Here is a 24140-nt window from a genome sequence, read left to right as displayed (position 1 = left end):
GTGCGTTCCCGCTCTCGGCACGTGCGCGCGCACCCCGGCCGCCATATTGGGAGGAGAGCGCGGCCCAGCGAGTTTGCGTTGAACACCCCCGACACCTGTTGCCGCCAAAAACCCCCCCCGCCACCAACCTCCTCTCTCTCTCTCTAACATCACACATCGCACGCAGGTCGCCTCAGACGAATTACACATACATTATTTGAGACGAAGGAGGGGGGGGGGGGGGGGGGGTAGGTTCAAGAGTAAAAAAAAAAACTCGAAAAATAATTTCACAGCGATCGAGCATCGTGAGGAGCTTTCGACCGATTCGACCACGGGGGTTTTTTTTATTGTTTTTTTTTTGCCCTCACACGCGGTCACCACCGTTGCGGCGTTTCTCGTTTCTCCGCGTCCCCCCGGGCTGCCGGGTCTTTCCGCAACGCGCCCGGCGTTCCCCGTGCTTTGGGTGAGTGAGATTCGCCCGGGCGAAGAGTGCGCAATTGTGTTTATTTTTTTATCTGTTAATTGGGTAAACGGTACCGTCTTGTAATGAATGTCGACCTTTGTTGCATGCTGCGGGGGTTTTTTTTGACGCGATCTGTGTATCCTGCGTGTGTGTGCGCGCGCCGATCTCGTTGGTTTTAAGAGGGTTATTTTTTTAATGGATCGTTCTGTCCCCGCGTGGTTCTAAAGCAACGTTTAAAATGCTCAATGAATCGACGTAAAGTGCGGCTCGATCGTTCCGTGTACTGCGATTATAGAAGACAAATTAAACACGGGGCCAGTCGAGCAAAAGACTTGTGCACAACGTGGCCCCTCCGATCCAATGTTGGCCTCAACATCGGGGGAGGGGTATGAAAAAGTAAGCCCTCTGTTGCATTTCACTTACACATAACAACCCCCCCATCCCTCCCCACCGCAGTACCGTAATCGCCAGGCGTGTGCTAAGAAACCATTCGGCATCGTGTTGTTAAAAGTTTACACGGGTCATCTTGGCCGGACGGGAAACGCGACCTTGCTTAATGCTGCCGCGCAGCCGCGTGTAATTTCGCAAGCGCCATGTGGAAAGCGAGCTTGAGCACACGTTTCTCGCCACTTCCTTATCGCGAAACTCGGCTTTGCTGGTCGCGGAAAATACTTTTACTGTAACTTCGACACATTCCCCCTACCAATCTCCCCCCCTCCTCCTTTGTTGCCGTGTCTAGCCACGTATTAACTTGCTACACGCACTCATTGTTGATGTGTCCAGCCACGTATTAACTACACTTGTGTACACACACACTTTTGTCGCTGTGTCTGGCTACGTATTCTTGACGCATTCCTTGTTGCTGTCTATAGAGACGTTACTAACACTTCTAACACATACTCCTTGTTGCAGTGACCAACCACATTACGTCTACACAACTCCCTGTTGCTGTGTCTAGCGACGTATTACTACACTTCTACACACGCTGCTTGTTGTGTCCAGAGAGCTTTTCTCCACGGACGTACTTACTGTTGTCCCAGGTACGTATTTACCACACTTTGACACATGTTGCTGTGTGTAGGCACGTCTTAGGTACACTTGTACACGTACTCCTTGCTGCTGTGTGTAGGCACATTAACTAAACGTTTCCACACATTGCTCCGTGCTGTCGTGTAGGCACACTTCCACACCTGCTCCATGCTGTTTTTAGGCACGTGTGGACCTTTGTATCCTGTTGTGTTTGAGTCTCATCCGAGGTGGCGGGTGGTGGTGCCTTCTTTGTTTTTTTTTCCCACATGTAAACCACTCCTTTTACCATGGGCAATTCGAACATCCCCAATGCACGAGCCCTCCTGAAATGGGCCATCTGCCTCGGCGAGACTTTTCAGGATAGCTAAATGGCTTCGCCTTGATACATTTTGTGAAAATGGGCCTGTACGATCCAATAAATATTCCCCTGGATTACAAGACCTTCCTGAAAGGAAAAATCACCCGAACGTGTGCCCGGTGTCAGGAAAGTATGTATTAAAAAAAATAGGTCACTAAAACTAAACAATTGTTTTTATTTTACTAGGTAAGGCCCACTAACCTATATTTAATAGCTCTTTTTCAGAAGCACCCTGTCCATAAATGATAGCTCAACGAGAAGGGGCTTATCATGTGGACATTTATCGCAGCCAAATACTCTAAACGCCCTCGCACCCACCGAATTATACGACGGACACCTTAACTTCAGTGGGAAATATATTCACTATCATCCACGTTTACTTCGTTTCTGCTGCCAACTCGAACAACATGTGCGATTGTATTATAGCAGTGAAGTAATACGCTTCACATCCTGTATCAGTGCTGTGCTCCATGGTGAAAATAACAGGCCGTGTAGAAACATAAGAACGTTTACGTCACGAGATGCAATTTTAATTTGCACGTTTACAACTAAAACCTTTTTTGGACCGGTCAATTTAAACTGAGTTATGCATTCCCAGAAGTCCATGGCGCTGATGGGTTGTGTAGGAATTACATTAATATTTTGTTTTATTTTGAGGCGGATTATGGATGCATTGTTTTGTTATTGATATTCTCCATAACGACGCTTATTATTTTGAGTGTGTAGGACTATATATTTTAGTTTGCCTCAAACTAGGACTCCATTATCGTAAAGATAGGGTGCTTCCCTTTAACAGAATCAGAATATTGATTTATACTGGAGGAATCCGATGAGCTATAAATCTCTTTTTGACAGATGTCCATAAAACACCAGGATTGATTCAATCAAACCTGACTGCCGATGAGACACGATGTCGACACCAGCTGAGTGTTTGTTTGTCTTGATTCAATGCCACTGGAATTACTACGCACTCCAAGAAATGCCGTGGGGATGATGGGTTGTGTGGAGAGACGGATAGGCGAAAGTCTTGAGACGTTGCTTATATCCGGTCTAGGTGGCTCGGCAGTCGAGCGAGACTACAAAGGGGTTTACACAGCCATATTGTTCCTTCTATTTTATCGAATGAGTAAAGTACCACTTGGAGGGAAAGTTAACGGTGGTTATCATGGATATACTCGTCCCCGTCGTGGGAACGCGGAACACCACTGTAATGTCTATTTGAGAAAGACATCCCATGATCCTCTTCTCTCGACCATTTTAGGAAGGAAAGCGATAGACCGACACGTTTTATTCTCTGTTGAAAAGCCCTGGTTTTATTGCCGATTGACGTATTAGCGAGATAACCAAAGGATTAAACAGGTCAATGCAGTGTGTAATGTTATCCGCACTGTACATTCATCACTCGGCACCGGAGCTCACGACTAATCCTCAGGCCGAAAAAGGCCCTTTTCTCTCGTCTAGTTTTGGTTCCTGCGAATAAAAAAAAGTAGAAAAGCCACGTTCTTCTCTCCATTAAAATAACTATTTACAACCCCATAATCCACAGTTGGATGGATGCCTCACAACTCCATTGGCAAGTGTTGCACCATACTTCGCTGCTCTGGTCACTGTAAGTTGTTGAAGGGAGACCCGGAAACTGTTTCAGATATTACCAGCCACTGATGTTAGCCATGGCCAGGATTCAAACGGCTATGGTGGCGAGTTGTTTAACTATCTCGCCTGGTATACAAAAGGCATTGGGTTCGATTCCGACCCTGACGCCTGCTGTATATTTGGAGTTTGCATGTTCTCCCCGTGGTCGCGTGGATTTTTTCCGGGTTCTCCGTTTTTTCCATCCACCTTTAGAAACAGAGTATTTAGCTGCTACAAATCTCCACGATTATAAGCCACTGCGTTGAGCTATCATTTGAGAGAGCCAGGTGGCTTCATAAAAATAGCGATATAGCCCAGTAGGCCTTTCCTGCTAAAATATAAAATAGTTTTAGCCTCAGCACAGTGCACTAACCACGGTGCCACCGCTCCAACACTTATTGTTGTTATTGTCTACACATACGTAATTGACCGTGCTTAACCTTTCCTAACTCGGCCTGAATACATTAGTGTATTGAGTGGTTTATTTGGGTACATGAAGTACAGTATGTGATTCTTTCGCGCATCCTCATATGTTATGTATGATTTTGTAAACTGGTAATCATTTATAGCTATAATTATAACACTATGGCATGTTGCCTACATTGTACGGTGTGTTAAAAGGCGCACAGCATATCATGTTGCTGGAGTGTCGGTTGTACTGCAATTGGCTAATGGGGAACCGGTCCATAGGCGCTTCAACTTCTATGGGGGTGCTGCAAACGTCGTTGATATCACTTGTGGAGGGTGTGAAGACAGCATTACCTTCTAAGAGTAACCTCAAGAATTCAAGTGGTACCGCAATAAAAACCTGACAAACTCGGGAGACATAGTCTGGCGGTGACGATGGATGTTGCTTCCACGATTTCAGAAACGTTTACCCCAAATGTAAAATAATCTACATCGAGACATTAATTCGTAGTTGTGGTTTTATTATAATATGCCACCCGCGAACTTTGACTTAACTACAAATCTAGACATTTAATGTTGGTCATTATGGAAATGGTATTACAATAGTTTATAATCAGAATATGTATTTATCCCGGAGGAATCTGATAAGCTATAAAGCGGGTAAGAACGTTGCAACAGCGAACAATACAAAAAACATGATAGTGCAAAGTACAAGAGAGGCTAACAAATCACCCAAATACAACTAAAACATTCCCATCCTACCAGGCAAAGCCTACTGAGGTATTAACTTATATTTCACAAGCAACCTGGCCACAAATGATAGCTCAACAAAGTGGCCCATCATTTGGACATTTATAGCACAAGTTATCTAAATAATCTGAATGCATGTTTTTTTTTAAATCCACGCGACCACGGGGAGAGCATGCAAACTCCAAATATACGGGCGTCAGGGATGGGTATCAATGTAATCTGGTATGAAACCACTGCTTATTACCAGTGTAGACAATACCGTAGGTGTAACTGGTTTACAATGCGCGGAAATAACATGACTTATACAAGTACAACCGTGTGCGTGTAAGTGGCATAACCTGACCATTGATCATACTGACACGTGCAGACAATTTGTTTTTACTCGAAATGCATTCCCTGCACGCTTAAATGCCTTTGAATGCATTACGTGTGTATACATATCCTTATTGTCTATTTTTACAAGCAACTTTTATAGTTTTTCAAAGGCCCCTTATTACAATCAGAAGTAAATTGGGAAAACCCGATAATGGTGTGCACGCTAAAACTTTTGAGAGGTTGCGACAGAGCCAACCCACCCCCAACACTGGCTTCAGAACCAATTTGGCAGTAACCCTTCCGGGCTTGTGTGCCCACAGTGTACTGCTCCTCGCCGTTAGATATGGATGCGTGCAGGGGAACATATTTTATTTAAGCGTAGCATGTGTTTACGTCGCTAAAAGAGCCCATGGGTTTGACGCAATGGAAAATGTATTTTTACATACATAGTTCGACCACCTCCGCTGTCGACTCATTTTCTTACCAGAGGTTCCATAAACTACAGTATAGTGCCATTGTAATAGACATGCATATTAACAATGAGGCATTAAAAATATAGGCTTGATTCAAAACCTAGAATGAGAAGCATTCCAGCAGGTCGGTGCGTTGCTCACGATTTCCTCCTATCATGGATTTCGGTACAGTCACGCATGTATGATGCCGAATTTACTGTGGTTAAAATAAGCTATGCTGCTGCTGTTTAAAAAAAAAATCAGCCCTTTGTCAATTCATTGTTGGATTAAGGTCTCCCCATGACTCTCCTGCCGTATCATAGTATGGTTAAGTGGTACACCTCGATAGGGCCTGTACAGTAATGCTTAGTTAGTGGTGGTGAAGGCTCCATGTGATTCGTCAGACCAAATTAATAACTGTTCAGAATGCACCTCAGTCTTTTTACATTTTGCAAGTCGTGCAGGGTTTCAGCCTTGATATTACTTTGGTAACCAGCATACACACACACATTTTATAGGCCTCTCGGCTTGGTGGTTAGGAGCAATGTAATATCCTTTTCGTATTACGTACTATGCTTCCCACCTTAAACCTATCCAGACCAGTGTGGTGAAGTATGGCCATTTAAACCTACAATGTGTTGAGGCCCTCATTCAGCAGTGTATTGACTGTACATTTACATACAATATTGCTACCTCAGCAGGGATGTTTGCATATTTACAGAATTTTAATGTTTTACTGCTAACTCGGAAGGAAGTTGCAAAAGCTTATACCTGTATTTGCATAAGCTCTACAGAATTAAGATGGTGAGTTAGCAGTTTAATTTCTGAACGAGAAAACATGCTTGCTTTGTCTGGTATGTTTATTGGACTAAAAATTCTGCTATATTTTAATTCTGATATGCTTTTTATTCATTTAATCAAACGGAAACCCTTTTTGTGGATAAACACATTTTCAGGGATCAAATCTTTGGTCATAGAAACATGCAAGATGATGGGCAGTGGCGCTGGGTAAGAGGGGTGATGTGGAGTTTTCCGATCGCACGTGTGCCAATTTTGTAATCACAAAACGTATCATGGCTGTTTTCCACAGCTGGTGGGAACTGTGCTTGTTCAGTTTGGGACACCAAGCTTAGTTTGCTTACCACGCCTGTATTGGTTCCCATGGCAGCCTGGCCCCCTGATTTCTGGATCTGTTCAGGCATAAACAGCAGCAGCTAAACTGTGTAGCCTTGAGGCTGAAGCGTCCGTCCACCCTTCGTAGAAACACAAGTCCATGCGGTGGCGATTGGGATCCAAGCGTCGCCTTCACTGAGCTCAGCCAGGCACCACAGTGGTGAGATGTTAATTACCTCACCTGGTATAGAGGAGGTCGTGGGTTCGATCCTGATGCCTGTATTTTCAGAGTTTGCATGTTTTTTCCGTAGTCACGTGGATTTTTCTCCGGGTCCTCATGTTTTTCCATCCACATTTAAAAACATACGTTTAGAGTACTTGGCTGTTATAAATTTCCACATGATAAGCCACCTTGAGCTATCATTTATGGCCAAGTCGCTTCTAATAAAAAACGCTATATGGGCCTTACCTCCTAAAATATATTTTTTAATAGCTTAGTTTAATACGTTTTACGGGGGCAACCATATGGGTTCATCCTTCCAGACACCTCGGGCTAATGTCCGCTACACATCTTTAGCAGCACGTGTTCCAGGGTAGCAGCAGGGTTCTATCCACACCGGCGGAAAAAAATAACATGAGGAGCCATTTTTTTGTTTATGATTCGGTCAACAGCTCAACGTTTCAAGAGCCGCAATGCAACGCGAACGCGAGACGGTGGTCGCGAATGAATAGCGTCGCGAAGCAAAATAGCGTCACCAATCACGCCTCCGGAGCCGCAGGTTGCCTGACCCTCCCCCATCCACCCCGATCCATACGATGTTGGCCAAGGAGTTGTTAGCTTGCTGAATCATCTAGCCAAAGAAGTCGCCGCACTTGGTCGACAATGTCCAATGCTGTGTACAGCCAGCCCCCTAGTTTTTGTTTGACGCGACGTGCTATTAGTATCGCACACGCAGGTGGGTGGATCCTTCGGTTGTGGCAAAAGTGATGGCTAATTTCTTGTTGATGCTCTGCACGGTTAGGATTGCAGATGTGCAAAGTTGTATTTGAGTGTGCCGTGAATGGAGGGGGGCTTGCATGAATTAATGTTGCTCAACGGCTATATTGCTTTGCATACTAAAAATAGCTGTGCATATTATTCTCGGAATGCAGAAGACCATGCGAATGGTGTTAGAATCTGGAAACATTACTGGGTTGCACTTGAGTGCCTAACATGTGGTAGCATAGTGCGTAGCTTTGAACCTTGACATTTTTGCTGTACCTGCTCCTTGAGTTCGCTCTAACCTACAGTTGTAGCAATTTTCATAACTTAACCTCAGCATGGGGCAGCAATAGCCCGATTTACGTCTCCGCCCCCTTTTACATCGATTGACGAATGTGTCGTCGCTTTATTATTAACACCGCTACCTGATCTGCGTCGCCTCAAACCCACACTTGCGTCTCTGACAGCATCGTCCGTCCTTTCTCGTTATCCATCGCCTATCCGCCTCCACCTACCATGGTCATGAACTTCTTTGCATCGCGCATAGAGAAATGTACTATACTGTAGAGTACAATATATTATGTACGTACAATATTTTGGTGAGTGTTTATAGTGCACCGTCGTCTTATTGTACCCTGTATAATTTGTCCATTTTTACTGCTGTACACTAGTGTTGAGTACAGTATTTTTTGTAATTTAATATCATGTATTGTTGCGGGTACGCCTAGGATTAAGATGCGTGCATGAACAGAGCCTAACCATACCCTCCGCTGTATATTTTTTATAGCGCTCGTGGAAAAATTGCTTTGATTTAACGTCGTTTGGATATCCGTCGTCGCTTCTTTCAGGAACGCATCCCCTCCGTAAACTGGGGCATTAATGTTATTGGAATGATTTTTAAATGCCGTCACGTTTTTGAACATGCTCTGAGGTTTAGGGCACATGTTTTTCACTTAAAGTTAACATTGAAATAACATTTCTATAATTTTTTTATTGTTACATTGCATTGAACGCATTGTACTTTTTTCGTGGAACAAGACTGTTGAACTAGCCCAAGGCACTTGCTTGTATGTATGTTGAACTACTTTTGCACTGTACGTAGCCAACCGTGCTAATCAGAGGTGTGGGTGAGAGTGTGCAGTTTATACATTTTTATGAATGGACGTCAAATGTACTTCGTGGGACACTTCAGCCAACTTTGGAAGTTGGCAGACTGGATATTTGTCATCCTTAGGAATGTTTTCCATGAATAGCATTTGTAGCTTGACCATCGCAACGTGCCTGTGTTTATCTGTGGGCCACACATGAGTGATCCCATGTTTAAGTGGTAAAAATTGCTTGGAGGGAGTGGTAGTGTAGCGGTGCGACCCGATTTCGATTCCTGCTCATTACCAACACCAGCGATGATTATCTGACATTCGTCCTGGGCCTCCCCTAGGTCGACTCAAATGAGTACCTGGTGCGGTGTGTAAACATCACCACTGAGGAGACAGGCGGCCCGGCATGGTGCTGACCACCAACCCCCTCGTGTGCCGTGCCGGCCTTCATAGGTGCTCGCTAACAGCACTTGCCCCTAAAGTGTGTTCAGGCCATACGAGGGATTTTTGTCTTTGTTAACATACCTAACCAGGTCAAAATTGTGTAGCCGTGTTCTCTCCTTTCTTGCCCACAGGTCTAGTGTCCAATCCCAGTAGGCAACATCTTCCACCGGCCAGTGTGGTAAACAATATATACATATTCTTGGTTATTTCGGTAAAGTCATGTAGAAGGGAAACAATAAAATAATAAAATAAAATTTTCTTTGCTGTGGTTTTCACACCTGATGATGATTGCTTGTGTTGCAGTCGAAACGTCGTGAGAATTTTATTGTTTTATATTTTTATTATTTTATTGTTTCCCTTCTACGTGACTTTACCAAAAGAACCAAGAATATGAATCCCTGCAGTCACGAAAGCTTTAAATCAAAATATATACATTTAATGCTTTAGAAATGTTCATGTTAGTAAAGGGTTTGTTGGGCATATCTTTTGTGAATTGTGTATTCATGTATGTCTTTATTGTTTTCCATGATGTTAATACATTTAACAAGGCCATTTGGCCGAGTTATGTTGGTGACAATCCTGAAACTATTTAATTGTGGCTGACCCTGTGACATCGCAGCTAGTTCTGGGATGTCCCGTGTGAAATATGCTGGCACTTTACGCGCATGATCTCCTCCACCATGGGTACTACTCGGCCTGCCACAACAGACCCATTTTAATTTTTATTGTGTTTCCTAAATTTCAGGCTGATTGTTCTCTTTCATGTCATGAGATAAAAATAAGCGGAGGAAATCTCGCAGAAGCCCGCATCTCTCCATGAAGGAACGGTCCAAAAGGAGATATTGTAAAACAGCTTGGGTTAGCTTCAAGTTACTCGAAGTCTAGTGTTCTTCATTGGAAGGCTCACGGGCCACCGGTGGCCCATGCTGCCCTTTAGTGCGGCCCATGACATGTGGCGCCCCGACAATACATAAATGTGAAAACGCCCCTTGCAGGCGGTGTGGCGGTCCTCACGCTGATGTCATATCGGCGAAAATGGGGCCCCTCTCTGAAGACGAGCAAAGAACACTGCTCTAGTCTAACCTGATGTCAGTACTATGACTCGGCAATATAAAGTAATGCAGCCGATGTGGCAGCACTCTCACACTGATGCCTTATCGGCAAAAGTGGCCCTCCTCTGAAAATTAAAGAACAATGCTCGAAATCTTGACTTAAAGCTTTCGTGACTGCAGGAATTCATATTCTTGGGTCTTACGGTAAAGTCACATAGGTAGGTTCAAAGAAAATAACAAAAAACTACGACGTTTCGATCGCAGCACAAGCGGTCGTCTTCAGGAAAAGGGGGGTTAGCTTCCAAGGCAAACTGTTTAAACCCCCCTTTGCCTGAAAACGACCGCTGGTGTTGCGATCTAAATATCGTAGTTTTTTTGTTATTTTCTTTGAACCTATCTACTTGACTTTACCAAAAGACCCAAGAATAACAATGCTCTAGTCTAACCTGGCATCAGTACTATGACTAGGCAATATAAATGAATGCAGCTATTATTGACTTTAAAATGTCCTCGTATAATAAACATGCAGTGCTGTACTGTATATAAAGCAAAATGCTAAAACAATCCGTTTTCCACCTGTACTTACTTTGCATAGCGTTTTCTTTTATTTTACGACTATAAATACATTTAAATTAGATTGTGTATTGCAAGATATTACATTGTTAAAATATTACAATTGAGTAGTGTTTCATGTATTTATTGAATGAACCTTGACATTTTTTTAATGTATTGGCTACTTAACTAAAATAACATTATGCTCTTTCCCCTTTCACTCGATGGTCACGGCGACTGCAGCAAAGGGTCCACGTTGAACGTCAAACCAGTCAATGTGTTAAAGAGATACGAAACCTACAGCAATGAATAGTATTTCGAAAATCTTTAAATCTACAATTTAAAATGTGGAACACAATGCACAAGCTCCTGCAGCTATGATTCTTATTGGACCTAACATTGCCCCAAGTCCTACTGTGTTGTCGACCACGGATCATTTTCTGTATGGCTCCAGGCTGTACAAAGCCTTTTCTTTGGTAAGTGTATTTAGCATCCCTGTCTCGAAGTCCTTAAGAAATTGATCTCACTGGCCTTGAACTATGCAGTTGAGAATAGTCTGACCATTTTCTGACAGTAAAAATAAACCCAATGCTTGATGCAGATGTTCATTTAAGTAGACCTGTCGATTAGGAAGTTTTAAGTGTTTCATGAAATCGAAGTAAAGTGGTTGAAAAGCCGCAATATTACTGTCACGTGTTGCCTCGGGCCATATGATTTTTGATCTGTCCATTACTATATGGTTATGGTTGGAGAAGTGAGTTTTGTCTTTGGCCTTGACCACTCATTTTGTATGTTCAAGAACATAATATTGGACCACAGTTCTTCATTCTAAGCAATTTATTGATGAGTGTTTGTGGGAGGTAACAGCTTAACCCTGGTAGGTTGATATTGAGTTAATTCTGGAGCTTTTGATGTTTAGCGCTGTTTAAAAATAGTTTCATTTGTATGTCTAACTTATTACAAACTGTAAGTAGTCCAACGTGCTAATTGGAGGTGCGGCTAATCGGATGTGCGTAAATGCATGCTTATGGTACACGTTTTACTTTGTTGATATTTTACATGCATGGCCACATTAATTAATCTGATTAGGTAAGATTTATAATGTGGAAACTAAAGTGATATAGTGAAAACACACGCAACATTTGCATATTCCACCTTTTAAATTCGCATTGTTTAGGTAATAGCGTTAGATTAATGTTGCTTATACAATCGCGTCCTCAAATTAAACCTTAGTGCAAAAAGAGAATTCCAAACCTCTCGGTGTAAGGCGATATCATGAAGATTAGTCACCCAAGTGTGAAAGTGATATGGTCTCTTGTGCATTGCTACACGAGCTTGTGCACATGGTCCAAAAATACTTGGGGCTTTTCACTTTACTTAATGGTTTGGTTATTTACATGTACTCATTATATTCTGTTATGCGTATACGCTTGATATCTATTGTTTCATTAGCATATATGATGAAAGCAAAGGGTAAGTTTGGCCAAACATTTGTCCAATGCTTAGCCAGGCTTAAATGGCCTTCTGATAGGAGTTTCAGCTCAAGTTATCTTAATTAATTCGTCCTCCAAGAAGCTAGCAATACATTGCGTATAATTGGACATATGTAATGATGTGTTTCATGAGGCTACTCTTAATTTGGAAAGTTTCCACTCAACCAACCCCTGACACGAAGTCTGTCAGTGACTGGATAAAAGCATTGCATGCCATCATCGTTTTATCCCTTGTATCTCCATGCAGAAATTTTTTTCCTGGGAGCCTGCACAGGTAGACAACAGCCCACAATCATTGCAAAGCAAAACAAGATATTAGAGCCGTTTGAATCTCTCTTGCACGCTTTTATATATTAGCCGGTTCGAAGTGTTGCATGAGCAGGTGGGTAGGTGATGCAATGTCACATGCCAGTTCAGCTCAGCTGTATTGTGCATCGTCCAAAGCGACTTGCGTGTTTTATATTCTGAAGTTTAAGGGCTCTGGTGGCTAGAAGATGTTAACTACCTTGCCTTGTATGCAGGAGGTCGCAGGTTCAATCCCGACCCTGAAGCCTGCTGTATATTTGGAGTTGGCGTTTCTGTCCCAGTGGTCACGTAGATTTTTGTCCGATTTCCCCTCCACATTTAGAAACATGCGTTCAGAGTATTTGTCTGTTTCCACACGATAGGCCACTCGGTTGAGCTGTCATTTGTAATAGCCAGGCCGCTTCTGAAATATACCGATATAGCTCAGTGGGCCTTACCTGGTAAAATTTAAATAGATTATAGTTTCGTTTTTAGACTGCCTGTAGCCTAAGTCATGGCAGGAGTGTGTAGTGGGTGCTTCATACGTTTATTTGCATGTGTTAATACATGAGCTCGAGTAACTTTCGCACCTAAATTATACGTAAATACGCATTGTGTTATTAGTTTGGCAGATCTGATAGTCTCTTCAGTTCCTCGTGCAATATTTAGTGCATTATATCTGGAAAAATAAATAAATAGCATAGCCCACATGTTTAAACGTTTTTCTGTGCAAGAGCAGTATTTTCATCATAAAGAATGAATGCAAAAATGTAATATGCATTTAAAGTAAATATTTTTGAATGCAAAATGGTAAAACGCATTTGCTTCCCTATCCGAAATATGTATTATACATATTTACAAAAATTCCAAAGGTGGCTAGTTTGCCTTTGTGATACAATGTTCGTGTTGACTTCACATATTAAGCAAAAACAAAGTTAAACATTTTAAAACACTTGCCACCAATGAAATTAGAGACGTCTAATTGTAACAGTCCGTTTCAAAGAGTTTTAAATATATGCCAGAAAGGCAATTGGAGAAATGTAAAAACATGAATGGGTGCATAATACGCATATTTGCACAGTATGGGGTAAAGGGAAGGGTCTGTTGCAGTGGTGTAGCGGTGGTGCAGCAGTTTTTGCATTTGAACTGCGAACCTAGCGACCCGAGTTCGATTCTGCAGTGGTTTGTGCAGGTTACAGCCACGTGCAAAATATGAATGTAATTTTTTACAATTCTGTTATTCAAGCGTGTTTATGCCAAATGCTACAACAAAATATTGTAATGTTTGTTTCTATAAGTGGGCATTACTCTTCCAGTAGGGAATGATGTTTTATGAAAAATTTGGGATTAATTTGTTCAAATTTGGAGCAATTTGTGATGCTGCAACGGATAACGTCACAGCAGCTTTAATTTGCAACTGATGCACACGGCATGTATTTTATAGTTAATATGCCCAAAATTATTTTTTTACCAGATAAGGCCCCCTGAGCTATATAGCTTTTTTTTTTACAGAAGCAACCTGGCTATCACAAATGATAGCTCAACAAAGTGGCTTATGTGGAAATTTATAGCAGCAAAATACTCTAAACATATTTTAGATGAGAGAAAATGTAATATAATTGAGTCCCTGTTGCGGCATACTGGTCGGTGACCTGTCATAGTTTGAGCTGACCAGTTAAAACCAGACACTCTAAACCTTATGTTGTGAGTGCTCATAGCAACATGTTATTACATTCCATCAGAGTTGTTCCACACTTCTTTCCTTTGCAACCACGATGCTGTATCATTTGTGCAATATGCCTGTTCCCAAGTACATTTTGTGTGCCGTTGTATATTTCTTGCAGCTGCATTGTAAATTTTCAACACGCGTCTGCTTCACCTGTATGTAACTTGAAAGCGCTTGTGAATGCATTGAATGTTACGCGACATCCCTCGCCGTATTTGCATGCAACTCGCCCAGTGACAACCAAGCAGTACAGTAAAAATTGTTGCGTGCAGCCATAAATATCTGTAACCCTGTGCAACAGCCAGTCACATCCGAAGCGAACTACAACAATGTTGTTTATCCGACTCCCTTCGCCCAATGAAAGAACGTTAAGTTGTATGCGGTGTTGTGAGTGCTCATATATTTATTTTCTTTCACATTACAAATGTGTGTATTTTTGAATGTTTTCGTATAATTAAATACTCTTGTCAACTCACCATACCATATTCTTGGTTCTTTCGGTAAAGTCATGTAGAAGGGAAACAATAAAATAATAAAATATAAAAAATAAAATTATCACGACGTTTCGACTGCAACACAAGCAATCATCAGGTGTGAAAACCACAGCAAGAAAATTTGAAAAAAGTGGCGGTTATTTTTCACGGTAGCACCACGGAGAGCGATTTGACAGTTTGTTCAGATGGACGAGTCCATCTATGTTCGGAAAAGAGGAGGGGGGAGACGAAAATAATAGTTGCGGTCTGAAAGCCACCGTAAGCGTGAACAATCAATTAAGACCCGAAATGGTTTATCAAATCCTTCCAATGATTGCTAAGCCAGAATCCATCTTCTCGGTTGAAAATTTCTCTGTTTGTATATGTGGATAGCCTCATGAACGAATCTCTCATGGTAGCCAGATGGCTTGCAAAGAACCTCTCTTGGAGAAGTCAATGTCATGTGAACCTACTGAATTACAAGAGGGTCCTTCTTCATGGTTGGAGTGATAGCTTTGCTACCCATACGGATGCTTACCTGAAACCGGTTTCCCACCACCATCCATCCCAGAAGAATTCCGTCATCAAGACTCTGCACCATAGAGCCCAATGCATATCCGACCAGGAACACATAGCCAGTGAACTCAAGCACGTACACCAAGCTCTTAAGGCTAATGGTTACTCTGACTACACAATCCGCGAAGCTATCACTCCAACCATGAAGAAGGACCCTCTTGAGGAGCCTTTCAAAACCATCACTTTACCCTACATTGCGGGGATCACAAAAAAGATCTCCAAATTTTTGAATAAACACAAGATCCAGGTCCGATTCAACACATTACATAAAATCCCCGTGATCTGGTTCCGTCTGTAAAAGATGTGATTCCAGACATACAGTACCCTGCGCGTCTACAAACTAAGTTGCCTCCGTGGTAGTAGTTACATTGGAGAAACCAAACGACATGTCTCGGACCGCATTCGTGAACACAAAGCAGACCTAAAACACGGTAGGACGAACACCTCGGCCGTGGCAGATCACTGTTATAATTCAGTAGGCTCACATGACATTGACTTCTCCAAGACAGGTTCTTTGCCAGCCATCTGGCTACCATGATAGATTCGTTCATGAGGCTATCCACATATACAAACAGACAATTTTAACCGAGAAGATGGATTCTGGCTTAACAATCATTGGAAGGATTTGATAAACCATTTCGGGTCTTAATTGATTGTTCACGCTTACGGTGGCTTTCAGACCACATCCATTATTTTCGTCTCCCCCCCTCCTCTTTCCCGAACACAGATGGACTCGTCCATCTGAACAAACTGTCAAATCGCTCTCCGTGGTGCTAACGTTAAAAATAACCGCCACTTTTTCAAATTTTCTTGCTGTGGTTTTCACACCTGATGATGATTGCTTGTGTTGCAGTCGAAACGTCGTGAGAATTTTATTGTTTTATATTTTTATGATTTTATTGTTTCCCTTCTACGTGACTTTACCGAAAGAACCAAGAATATGAAACCCTGCAGTCACGAAAGCTTTAAATCCAAATTTCACCATACCATTTCAAGGGACACAAAACCAAACCCTAACTGCAAAAAAAGCATTAACCCACTTGTATCAGCATATGTATGTACTGTATGTATGTTGAACTTCTTTGGCACCGTACGTATCCAACTGTGCCAATCGGAGGTGTAAACTTTCGTGAATAATCTGACTTCAAGATGTCGGCAGGTAACTGTTTTTTTATGGTTTAACATGCGCTGTTTTAAAAAAAAAATACCTGAGTGCGTGGGCAGGGACTTTATACTGCGGTTTTCATGGATGAGCATGTAATTAAAATGCTGCGTACGACAGGTCTGCTGCTCAATGAGTAGCGCTGCAGTTGCTTAAGCACGTTGTTGAATTGTATGGTTTAGCGTTACTTTACCTTATCTATATATAATAAAGGGAATTTTGTGAATGTGTGTTCGAAATGCAACAAACTTGAAATTTGGCATGTGGGTAGCTTCCAGACTGTACACCATGCAAAAAGTATAAAAATTGACTTGTGTTTGTTTTTGGGGGGGGGGGGGGCGCGATAATGGATATATTTTGCAGGGCAAGTGAGCTGTGACGTCACATCTGTGATGTCACCCGCATGCAGAAGCGTTACACAGTGTGCCTGCTGACGTCACGCATCCCTCCCCCCAACCCTCCGCGAGTGAAGTGCCATACAAATGTGTTGCAGGTCTAAGGCGTTCTTCAGGCAGCATTGGTTTATTATTTGAGTCGTTTACTGCCGTACGCACCCTGAAAGTTGCGTGGTGTGTCTGCAGCAAGCGCGTGTATGTGTACCTATGGACGCGCGTGTGGTTAGCGCGCTGCGCTACAAACCCGGCGACCCGAGTTCGATTCCCGCTCACGGCCACCACCGGTGACGATTATTTGAACTGGCCCTGGGCCTCCCCTAGGTCGACTCAGCCTCAAACGAGTAACTGGTGTGGTGTGTGAACATCGCCACTGGGGAGACAAAGGCTGCCGGGCGTGGTGAATCCAAGTCCCGGGCGAAGCCGGGAAGTAAGCTAGTCCTGTTATAAAGAGCGCTGACAATTTCCAACAAAGGAAGTATTTTATGCTTCACTTTTTTGGTTAGTACACCAGAGCATACTCAGTACACTACCCTCTGGCACATATATGGATTGAACTATATTTTTAAATATGAGGTTGTCAACCGATAAGCATTATCAACAACCTCTTATGGAGGTCAGCGGATTGTGAAGAATGCCTATAATGAAATTAAAGCCATCGAAGTGTGACAGTTCAATCAAAACCACAAGCTATGAACACGCACGTATCAAAATGTAATTTGTGCATTTTCAGTTGTGCCGTGGAAAGTGGCTCAATAGTGTATGGATTGAAGCCCTGTACTGTATTTCGTAGGCATGTAACAAGTCGTCTGTTCTCATGAACCATTCTCACGTACGTGTAAGCTTAGGAATCGATTTTCATCAAGTCGATGCATTGTTACTTGCCTACGAGTGTGTAGCACAGTCGGCGGTTATATCACTGAAAAATGTCATACGTATTCCGGGATTGTAAAAGTAAATCGTAATAAATGGCTCCCCACAGAACACTTTCCTACAGACACCAGCAGCTGTTATTCTCTGCCCGTTGTCATTTCACGGTCCTACGATGCACCGGTCCTTCGAGCATGTGCATGTGAGCTGATTGTATGTGTGTAGGTGTGTGAGATTGAGTTGTGGGGAGCGGTAGTGCAGCGATTAGCGCCCTGCGCTACGAACCCGGCAACCCGCGTTCGATTCCCGCTCACGGCCATCACCGGTGACAGTTGTCTGAACCAGTGATTGGCCTCCCCTAGGTTTACTCGGCCTCAAATGAATACCTGGTGCGGTGTGTAGATGTCGCCACTGGGGAGACAAAGGTGGTCTGGCGTGGTGCTGGCCACCCCACCCTTCTCGCGTCATGCCGGCCTTCATAGGTGCTCGATCACAGCATTTGCCCCAAAAGTCTGCTGAGGCTATATGGGTTTTTACTGGTAGGAACGAAGTTGTAAACTGAGTGTACCAGCCTGCAATAGATTAATGTGTCCGTCCGTCCCCTTTCAATACTTTAACGAAGTGAAATCTCGTGCTGTTGGGTGTAAAAAATATTCCAATGTTCCTACCAGCCCACCCTGCAGGGACCTGTTTTTATTTTGAGAATGCGTTGACACATCCACTTGCATAGTTGGGGACTGAGACGGTGACGGTTTGTTTTGGTCTGGCTAAAGAAACACAGCCCCTCCCTCTCCCCCCCTCCTCAAGGGAGCAAAGGGGGCGGTGCTAGAGCCCACAACTGTGTTATTGAAGTTATGAATGTTGAACTTCTTTTGCACCGTGTAAATATGAAGTCGTTAAAATCACCACCACCGGACAGCCAATTATCAAGGTTTGTCACGTGAACAAAACGTGCCAATTCGTTACTTTTACAGCACACAGGCGTGTTGGAGAGTAAACCCACAACATTTACATTTCGAGTGATGTTTTTCTGGTAATTACGACCAGCCTCATCTGGCGACAGCATCCTTGCCCTGGCCCCCAAGGATGATGTTCACGTGTGATTGTAGTTGGAAGCGTGTCCGTGACCGCCTATGACAACGGGGCTTAAAGCTTAGCACAGTAGCCATGTTTTCACACACACACACTAATGTGCCTAAAGAACACAGGGTTTATTCACCTTGCGTAACCTGCTAAAGACGTGGATCAAAAAACTTGCACATTGACAATGGAAATTAAATTTTCATATCCGTTGAGTGGAGCAATGGAATCGGCTTGTGTGCAGATGCTGGATGGATTGTTGCATTGCAGGATCATGAGAAAGGTTGTGGTGGTTTTTGGAGGCTTTCATCCAGCAGTGGATTGATAATGAATTGATGATGAAAGTTGATGGAAAAGGTGCAGTATTTTGCTGCAGATTATGTTTGGTTCAACCTCTTGATTCTTCAAGTCGGGCGTACAAATAACTGCATATGTATTTTATGCTTAATGAATGAGTACTTTATTAAAGGTTTATGTGATAGGTTTGTTCACTTTATACAGAATTAGCAACAAACGTGTAAAATATACCCATATGCCACCAATGACCAGATTGCCGTGGGATGGCTCTTATCCAGTAGTGTATTAACAAAGGGCTGTACATGAGTAAGTGTGAACATATGCCCCCGATATTGTTTCCAGACAAGTAGTCTCAAGGTTTTGAGTGTTATTCACAAAATTAAGAATTATTTTCCATTAACTCATTGTGTATGGTGCCATGCAAACATATCCATACGACATCCTGTGAGCATACAGTGCAAATTATAGAGAGCAAAACAGATGTGGATGGGGAACGAGTTATTACATGTACATTATAACGTGCTGGGATGAAATTCAGGGATTCCTCTACTTATGAACACTCAACTTGCGAGCTTTCGGAGATATACGAACAAACCTTTCCGTATGTCCAGTTGCCTGTTCGGACCGAGGTTCGGTAAATTCAACCACCACGCAATAGATGGCGGTTGTGGCGGCATCTACATCTGCAGAACATGAAGAACCAGTGACATCTACAGGAGGTTATACAACTTTTAAAGCCATTTCCCCATGTTTAGTGCACGTTTTGAATCGACAGGAGTAAAGTTGGACTTGCGAACAAATCAACTTTTACAACCTCTGGATTTAACTCGTTCGTAAGTAGAGGAGTGTCTGTACTGGCAATCTGGAACCATGACAATGATCTCAGATTCATACATTCACTAGATATCTTGCAAGCCCGGGGTAGAGTTCCCATTTTATATATAGCCGGCTAATAAGAGCAGATGGCGCTTTCAAAACTGGCCCAAACATGTATTTAAAGATAATTGTAAACTTTTAGTGTTCATGGCTTAATTTTCAGTATTTATACGACCATGCTGCTCTGCTGCATACCTGGTGAATTGATAACAAGAAACAATTGTAATTATAATTCTTAATGGAAACTTAAATGTGCAATACTTTATGTATTGCAAATAGCTATGTTTGTGGCACTAACATCTTGATATCTAAATGTAAATGTTTTTAGCTGCATATGGTAATATTTAATGGATTTTGCTGTATCAATACCGATTAGAAACTTAAAAATCAAAAGTAATCTGGAATGAGCAATTCAGATATCTGAACAGTTCAGATGTGATGGGGTTACCATGCCATTGACAAGGGGATGTTGGTTTTGGTCAACTCCCGTTTGTGATTAATGCGTCCCCTGCTGGCTGCTGTCGGATAGGTTCTAACCGTGCAGATTAACGTGCTTTTAATTTATAATGGGATTGTGATATGCTTTATATTACACTGTTTGAAGTTGGGACAACTTTTTGGGTTAGAAATGAATTTGCAATTTCACAAACACAACTGCAACAGGGTTGATAAACACCACTTCACGATAATGGTTGGCGAAGTTTTGTGTTATGTGGGTGGGCATTTTGGCATTGGCAGCATCCTGATAAACTTATTCAGTTCAGGTCAATCGAAAATGTTGTGTGCCAATGTTTTTTTAAAACTGGAAAGTCGACCACTATGTACCAAATAAATGGTGCAAAACATAATTTAATTTTAGTGGAACCACAAACATGAGAAGGTCCCATTCATATTTTTTGTTGAATTCATGGATTTAGCATCCCTTCTTGAATGCAGAGAGACAGTGAGGCAACCTGCCCAAACATGCTGTATATACAGTCTACATGGTCAGACGATCTCACAACCTTGGCTTATGGTGAGCCCAGAAAGTGACACGCATTATAGCCACATGGAAGTTCCAGGTAGCCACTGGAGCTGTGCTCTTTAAAATCTAGATTGAAAGATAATTTCTTTAGATCCGTTTTTTGTATGCTTAGTTTGTTGCCCTTCCTCCACACCTCCGATTTGGATGGTTGGCTATGCACTGTGCGAAGGAAGTTCAATATAAATGCACACATTTACTATTACGTGTATATACACTTAAACAATTACTGAGCTGTGCAGATCTTACCTCATCCTGTCACGAGTTTCATTCCTCCTATCCTCACCTTTGGCACATGAGTTTTCAGCACCACTAGTGCAGAACAAATTCCAGTCATTACTTGTCAAGCCATATTTGAACCCAGGATCCCAGAGGTGACTGCTTAGTAGTTTGATACTGAGTATTGGCATGCAGCGCACTCAGGCTGGCCATATATATGTTTACAGCATGTGATTGCAATATGTTTGAAGAACCATGTGTCGGATTTAATAGGCCTTTTGCATGTCTTTTGTCCAAATAACCCCACCGAAATTTGTGGAATTGATTTTTTTGCTCTGCGGTCTAATCTTTTAAAAAGTTTTGGGTATAAATGTATACGTTTGTGCGACTGGTAAGTTTTATATCCCATTTGTTTTACAGCCCATGTGTTCTCTGCCGTCCGTGCTTCCGTCTAAGATTGTTGATGAATACGGCGCGTTACAAATCTTGGATTTGATTGTTTGAAAAAAGCAACATAAAATAGCATTATTACTCGCAAAAGCTGTAGTGCCCCCCCCCCAGCATCATTACATACTCTAAAGTCTCCGAGTACATTGTGATTCCTTGGTGTTGACTGAATGTTAGCCTTGTGACCTCCCAGTGAAAGGTGCTTTAGAAGTGTCAACTATTGTTATTATTTTTACTATATTTTACTCAAAGACATTTTAAAGTGGGCTCTCGTGACAGTTGCATTCACTCAGGTGTAGATAATGGAAGTGCATGAGTGCAAATATTTTACAACTACTCTAGTAAGCTGAGGCTTATAAAAAGCAATAAAAGATTACTTGTTAACCGGACTTTTTTAAATTAATGTTTTTCGATTGCTCATGATAGGTGATGAATTGATTGAGCGCAACTACTCTTTTCCTTTTGAATATTTTATTAGACGGGATAGTACTCTTGGCTTATCGTTCAGGAAGTGACATTTTGTCTAAGCCCACGTTCGTGGCAGGTGGTGGAAGTGTGCTCCAGGAAAATCTTCAGCAGGGTTAGCTGTCACAGTAAAACCTCTTGGGAATGAATGTGTGCTTGGAAAGGCCAATTAATGTTTTATCTTCTATTGCACTCTCTTACAAAGTCACCTCTACCGACTTATCCCCCATTATCTCAAATCAATAATATTTTAATGAAGCACAAACAAAAATACATTACATAAAAATTTAGGCCTTTGTACATAAAAGTTTGACTTATAGGACATGCTTTGAATATTCCACATGGTAAATTTTTTTACATATATATTTGGGCAAACACTTGAGCACATAACATAATGAATACGTTACAGGGGGTTAGGGGCCAGCATTAGCCATGTAGGGGGTGGGAGGTGCAATGAAGCTGGTGTAGGAGTGCATGGCATGATTGCACGGTAACAGCTTGGGCATTTAAGGGATGATGTTGTGCATTAACTGCATGGCGGGGGGGATGGTGGAAGGATAGTAGGATTTGGAGGAGCGGTGACTCATGCTGGCTAGTGTGTGTTCTTGTTTTTATGTTTGTGTGGCTATTGTGTGTGTGAGCCTGTGCAAATTATCGCTCTGGATTGGTTTGGATCACACTAGTCAGGAGTCGATAAAATATTCGGTTTGGGGAGAGTAACAATTCTGCTCTAGTGCAGCACTGATTTATGACCAATAAAAAGTTTAAAAATGTCTTCCGATTGTAGTACTGTTCAATCTGAGACAAGATTACAATATACGGTGTATAATGTATTCAAACTGTAGTTTGGCGATTGACTTGATATAGTGTTGACGATTGTGTTGACATATATCTTAATGCTGTAAAAATATGCTTAAAGAAACCAAGCGTAGATTATAAAGTAATAGAATGTGTACTTTTGCATGGAAATGTATGTGCATGTCGACATTTTATTATTCTTTAAATATTTTCTAAGCCTTGTTTCTCTCTTGCGTCGAACGAAAGTCCATAAATTGAGCAAGTCCTTGCCGCCCTGGTGAGGTTAATGAACTCGCTGCCCCTGGAGTGATGAGATGCTGTTTATGCTGGCTTGATACTTCCCACAAATGTGCAATGAGCAAATGCCAAGGGGTGACCTTTTCTTCCTGACCTTTCCCTGCCTCTGTAACTGCTGCCTTATCATGCCTTTGAGTTATATAGCAGTCGTCCATTTTTTTCTGCAACAGGTGTCGTAGTAACCATAGTTATTCAAAGTATGAACGTTGGTTGCCTTGGGGGGGGGGGGGGGGTGTATTAAATACACTCGACAATGCATGCGTGCAAAATCTTGAGCCCACCCCTAAATCGGCCACAATTCCAGAATATAATTATGAAATTGGTCATCTCCACAAAACTGTAGGCTCTCGAAGACAATTTAACACGTAGGTTTTCGCGACCAATATTATCCATTAGAGGTTTTTTTTTGGGTTCGATCGCGTAAATATTAATGTGTCGTTAAAACTGCCACCGCCCGACAGCTAATTAGTGAGGTTTGTCGCGTAAACAAAACATGCCAATTAGTTACTAGTTCAGCACACCGGTGTGCTGGAGAATAAACCCATATTTTCAATTCTAGCATGACGTTTCGCCAGAAATGACAACTAACCTCATCAGGCGAACACAAACCGAGAGCGCTAAGATGTTTTGTTACCATGGTGTCTGCTTGTCCTTAGTAGTAAAGGCCTTTTACCGCCAACCGTTTAATCACAATGCTTTTATTGATGAGTGTAGCTTGCCCACACGAGCATTAAGACCTTTAGCTCTACAAAGTGTTGCATTTGAAGCACTTTAATTTAATGAACTGATAATAGGTCACGTGTAAATAATTGATCAACACTTCTCAACCCCATTTATCTTGGCAATAATTGTATCCCATCTCTGGTATACTGCTGTGAAGGATTAGCACTGAGGAAAGGTAAAAATGTAGTTTTATGCATTGGTTGTCCTTGTGTATTGTCAATTTGCTCACAGCTATGCAGAGAGCGTGGTGGAGGGACAATTACATTTGTGGTTTATTTTAGTTATTAATTTCCGAGATGTATTGTCTTTGTATC

The 24140-nt window shown here is 42.2% G+C and overlaps 1 protein-coding gene across 4 annotated transcripts in view; it reads left to right on the top strand.

Annotated features, from left to right (window-relative positions):
- Positions 1–24140, top strand: part of LOC116944438 (CUGBP Elav-like family member 2) — a 56786-nt gene continuing 32646 nt past the window's right edge. For 3 of the 4 annotated variants that reach the window (XM_032958053.2, XM_032958052.2, XM_032958049.2), the window contains exon 1: positions 1–442. The gene's annotated coding sequence lies outside the window, so the exon portion shown is untranslated. Of the gene's footprint in view, positions 443–1354; positions 1483–24140 lie in introns of all 4 variants that reach the window. The other variant, XM_032958050.2, reaches the window with a different exon arrangement.

The sequence above is a fragment of the Petromyzon marinus genome, chromosome 21 (assembly GCF_048934315.1).
Source record: "Petromyzon marinus isolate PM22_M1 ecotype Great Lakes invasive population chromosome 21, UKy_Petmar_22M1.pri1.0, whole genome shotgun sequence".
In the NCBI taxonomy this organism is placed as follows: domain Eukaryota; kingdom Metazoa; phylum Chordata; class Hyperoartia; order Petromyzontiformes; family Petromyzontidae; genus Petromyzon; species Petromyzon marinus.
Note: the sequence above shows the minus strand (reverse complement) of the source record. Positions and strands in the feature narration are given on the sequence as shown.